Genomic DNA, 6000 nt, shown 5'->3' on the forward strand with positions numbered 1-6000 from the left:
TGTCTGAATGAGAAATTGTTGATGATTTATATTTATTAAGAGTATTGAGATAGGATTCTCAATTACTTTATTCATATGTATAGTTTCCTACATGTAATCTTATTTGTCTCTACATGATTTATGGATAAAATGCAAGTGTTTGGTAAAATGTTCGATGTGTTTGATGAAATGCTCAAATGAGAATTTTCACTTGGATTGTTTGTTAAATGCTGAATTGGTTATCCCATGTACTTAATTGCTACATCTGATTAAGAGTGGGGCTACGACCTAGCCAAGGCAATCGATAACAACTCCTGTTTGGGTGGCTGAATTAGTCTCGCCACATTGGATAACTCGACGAATCTGAGTCGCACGACGATTGTCGATAGTGATTAGGCCACAAGGGGTGCTCATGTGCTCCATATCGATCAAGTCTACGTGTGCTTATACCAATCGAACTTACTAAATAAATCGATTGGCCCATTGTGTATTTACCATGTATGGACATCACTGCTTGAATCTAAGATACCACTTACTAGTGTAAAAGCCCATTTCAACCATGGTACTATGATCGGCTAAGACTCATGAGCCAGGCATGTTGGTATGGGACACCGAGGTCGAGTTGTTGGCCTACGCTACGGTGACGAGCCTCCCTGTAGTGACCAGTGAGCAACCCAGACTCGTGAACCAGGCATGGTGGTATGAGACACCGTGTTCGAGCTGTTGGCCTACGCTGAGGTGATGAGTCTCCTCGTAGTGACCGTAAGTATAAACTCTTGAATTTGCTTATCAACTACTTTCCATTAGGGGTGATGCCCTACAATTTGCCTATCGTATGTGGTTAACTAGGATTGACGACCTTAGCTTCTCAAACATGTTGTATGAATAAGCCTAATTAAGTACTCAGCTAACAAGACCATGCACTGCATTGCATGTGCTTTGGCGAGGAAGGTGCACTTTAGGGAGGTTGTCATGCGCGAACTTGGTTGTCAGAGTCACTTGTGATGGAGCTTTGTGCGAGGGCATAAATCATTACTGCATACTATCCCTGCATTAACAAGATTAGTTAGGATATGATTGTTGTATTGCTTTATCATTACTTCTTGATTAACTTAATAACATGTTAACCTTTGCCTTATAATACCACTAAGTTGATCACTTACTCCCACCTTAGGACGATGTTTCAAAACACCAACTCGACTCTGGTTTAGATGCAGGTGTTGATGATGTCTATGCAGCGGAGTTGGACTTCATAGATGAGGAGGAAGAATTCTCCTATGTTCAGCTCTCAGGTGGGTTTATGTAGACCTCGTCCTAATTCAATGGGATTATAGGGACATGGATTAGTTGGACACTTTACATTTTGATATTTTTTTTAATTTTAAATTAATACATGTATATATTCAGCTCGGTTACATAATTATACTCTTGAGGTTGTGAAACACTCACCTGTTCAAATATATATGTTTCAGTCTTTCGCTTGCTTAAATTAATTATATCTGGAGTATGATATGTTGTTTTGGTATAATCTCATTCATGTTTAACTCATTAATATGGACAAAATCTGAACATCATTATCCATATTGCATAAGTGATGTGTTGGTTCTCGGGAGTAGAGCTTTACATGACCCTCGAAATTTGGGGCGTTACAAGTTGGCATTAGAGCATGATTTGGATTAAACTGGACCTAGGTTATAGGTAACACAATGCACTCTGAAGCACTATGACTTAGGAAGGGGGTGATAAAATTTAGAAATGATCGTAGGATCCCAAAGTTTCACCGAGCGGCGAGATTGACTACTGTAGTGTAGCCCGTACGCGTCCTTGATCAGTTGAATTGATCTCAGTCACTTTTAGGCCATCAATCGATGGGTTAGAACCATAAGTCGACAAATTTAGAACCTAGAATAGATCCAAAGGGCCCGAATATGCCTGCGATGAATTACGAAAACATACCATGCGGGCCTAAAACCCCAATGCACAAGATTAAGTGGGGCCTATGGGGTTCCACGTAGCCATACGACACCTCGAGAGGGAGTGGCCACCGCCGGACAGCCCGGGGGGGCAGAGCGACGCACCGCCCACCTCCACAGTGGGGTATGGTGGTACCGTGCGAGCGGCAGTGCACCACCGACTGGCCACGCATGTGGGGCCTGTCCTAGGTGTGGGACCCCCCACTTAACCCTTATTTGCCCCCCTTTTGCTCATTTCACACTATTTCACCCCTATTTCATCATTTCTAACCCTTTAAACACTTCTAAACCCTCCAAAACCCCATTTCTCTCTCAAATCCCCACTTCCATTCACTCAAATCTTCCAAATCTTATACATTTTATACCTCTGCACCATTACAACTCTCCATCTTCCTTATTCTCACGTATTTGGGCACAAAAACCCTCTCTTGTGTATCATACTTTCATATCCTCCAATCCACTTCATTCTCTAAGCTTTCCCACCTCGATGGATCTCTTGAGCTCATCAACGCCCTTTTCTCCATCTCAATGCTCCTTTCCCTAATGGGAAAGAAGATTGCAGCCTTGGATGAGGTCGGGCCTAGCCGTTCTAGGAAGAAGACAAGTGCTGAGACTAATGCAAGCGCCGAGTGAAGGTCGAAATGGGACCTCGACCCTCGAATCCCGATAGAAAGGTCTCTACCGGCAGGCGCCGAACTCGGTAAGTTTCATGATCAAAAGGTTGTGTTTGAAGCTCATGTTAATGAGAAATTATTTGGATTATATCTAGTGATGGACATCGTTATGGAAGCTAGGTGGGGTCCCATATTCAAAGGAAAAACTCACACAAGTGAAGGCACCGTATGAGCTTTCTATGCTCACATACGGGACCCAAACCAAGAAGTTCAGAGGGGCCCAGGTGGTATTAGAGTGAAATACTAAGATAACTAGGACCCAGGGAATGAGGATTATACAAACCACAATGATCATCAAATGTTGAGACATTTAGAGTTTTTAGACCTGAAGTTGGTACTCCTAGATTTCAAAAAATCTTACAATATAGGAAATCCAATAAATTAATAACGTGAACCCTGGGACCTCCTTAGCTGGTATGGTCATGTGTGAAGTGCTCGAGCGCAGTTAAATTCCAGTTCGGGCAACTCAATTCCAATCAGACAACTTTTCACCCTAAGCGATAGAATAATTTCTTATATTAGAAATGGTATGAAATCATCTAGGATATGAGTGTAGACTTTGGATCACAACTATTGGATTACCACTACTCCCAAGTTAAGACTAGGTTACTGGTTATACTAAGGAATGTAAAAGACTGATTATGCTAACATAATTGAAAGATAGACCTACTTAGTTGGCTTGATTAGGTTGGAGTGAGACCTCATTCCCTTCGTTGGATCCCCTTAATACTGATAGGCTTCTTTAATAACTCTTAGGAAGCTTGTTTTGATTATAAACTACTCACGCTTAGAGAAAACTTATATATCCCTCGGATTGAATGTTAGGTCAAATCAATACACCCCTTAGAATTGCCTTCCCAAGGACTTATTACAATCGAGAACACAAAGTAGAGAAACTATATATAAGTGAAGTATTCGCGGTTTGAGTCGAATTCTCAATCCTAGTAGTTACCAATGAACTTAATGCTCTGATCAAGCAGAAGATCGGGATCAACTAGGATTAAGAACTGATATGATAAATTTTCTGTCATAGCTAGGAAGAAGGTCTATATATCCAGCTCAGACCCACTACACAACCTTCCTTCCATTTGGCCCGACCACTTACAACCAAAAGTTTATTACTCCACCTTTGAGAAGTGTTAAGAACATATAGCCAATAGTGATTATTTTTTTTTTTGCCCAAGAAATTTCTCAAATGGGCAACAGACAGTTAGGAATTAGGTCTCGAATCATAAACCACTCTGGCATACATATTGTGCATATGAACTTAGAAAGATAGTCTGCCCGTTAACCTATTTTGTCTAAATTCCTTTTGTACTAATAATGTATAGATTATCTTACACTATTAAACTGGACATGATTAAAGAAGGTAAGTCGGGACCGTGGTAAAAGTCCTTCTTTAGTAGAATTAGGCATCTTTCCACAAACTCACACCCGTCCCTGAAATCAACCACAACACCCATCATTTTTTAAATCCTTTCTATAATCATAGGTACCAATGCCAAAATACACATCATCGATGAAAAGAAGACCAATGTATTGAGAGATCGCTTCCCATTTCATATTAAAGATAGGTCTCAAATTTCAACTCGTTCTGACTTACAAATCAATACACAAATTCTTGAACCCTGAGAGTAGAAACAATTTTAAGCGGGGTAGAAAAGTTATGAACTCAGTCAGGTTAAGTAGGTATACACGTCTACCCACTCATTGGCACAACGGAAGCATGGTGGGCTAATAGCCTAGTGGCCCAAGATCGAAGGAAATTGATCCAGGTTATTAGAATGTCAATAATGAAGTCATTGAAGGAAAACAATTAGGCTTCAAGTATTAAACCAATTCATAATTTTTAAAAAAATTATATCAATAAAGAATAGGCCTAACAATGGGTACGAGCTAAATTACAATAACCGAGGTCAGTGTATCTACAACTGTGCTCGTTGAATACGAACCCAATAGAAGCCTTAGCCAATTTCAAGGATGAAATTATTTTTAAGTGGGGCAGATTGTAATGTCCCAAATTTTTGCCAACTTGGAGTTAGACGTCCTTAGGTAATGGGTCTATCATAACACCTTGTAGACTTAGGAGGGAGCAATCGAACTTAGTGACGTTAAAGGACCCTAGGGCCAAGCCATCCGGCTAATCTAAACACTAAAGTCTTAGCCTAGGGTTCAGCTATAGAAGCAACCCCTCTTTGCTCTCATGAATCACATAGAAGCCCCATGGGCTTCACCTAGGACCATTTCTACTTCACTTATACCCCATTTCTAGTACGTTATACCCTTTTCACTCTCAAGTCATCACCCCATTCTCTTCCCAAGCTCTTAAAACTCAATCCCAAAGTTCAAATCCCCCTTTCAACCCATCTCCTTCAATAATCTCACCTTTCACCACCTTATTCTTTAAAATTTTCTAAGTACTTTCATATTAGATACAAATCCTAAAGCTCAAAGGATGATGAACTATAATTAAACTAAAATTTACTATAAATGGTAAATACATAAATAAAATAGATTTTGACCAATAATATTTGGGAATCTGACAAAATAACTAGGTTATCTAGATATCTTAGCTTCTCCTACCCCAAAATCATATATTGTATGTCGAATAACTCATTCCGATTTGCAAGATACACTCGTTTCAAAAATCGAGTGGCAAAACCACCACCAGGACCACCAGACGGCTGTGACGGCACTGCCCAGTCGGCGGTGCACAGCCAGTGCACCGAATTTCGGTGGACCCTCGCTGAAATTTTTTGTGTTTCCAAGCCGACTTCAAAAAGTCATATCTCCCACAATATAACTCCAATTTAGGCGATTCAAATACCAGATTGAATCTTGATAAGTCTAGTTTCATATAAATATAAATTAAAAATAAAATAAAATATTTAATATAATTAAATCTAGGATGATGTAACCATTGTCTAAAAATTATTAGTTCAGGCATCTGCTACTTTCAGAATTTTTAGAATTTTTCTAGCACACGAAATTTAATAAAATTTGGTGAAGATAAAGTAGACTTTCTGATGAACTATTAAAATAATATACTAAATAAAAGTGCCAAAAAAATATAGAACTACCCGAGGACCACATCCTGTAGTATAATTTAGGCAAAATTTAGCTTAGTACTAAACTAAATAATCAGTGGATTTAGCTTGGACCACCATCTTCACAAATAAGAAAACTTAAAATCATGAGTATCACTAACGTAATGTTATCTCAAGACCCAGGAGAAATCCCAAGAGCTTGTTGCTCTCGGGAGTACATTGAAACTACGTATCAGACCTAGACCACACGTTAAGAGTCCGATGACTGTGAAACTATAGGATTATATCCGTCCTACTAGGCTTGATAACTATCATGGGAATCAAGCC

This window comes from Magnolia sinica, chromosome 7 (assembly GCF_029962835.1).
Source record: "Magnolia sinica isolate HGM2019 chromosome 7, MsV1, whole genome shotgun sequence".
NCBI classification, from domain to species: Eukaryota; Viridiplantae; Streptophyta; class Magnoliopsida; order Magnoliales; family Magnoliaceae; genus Magnolia; species Magnolia sinica.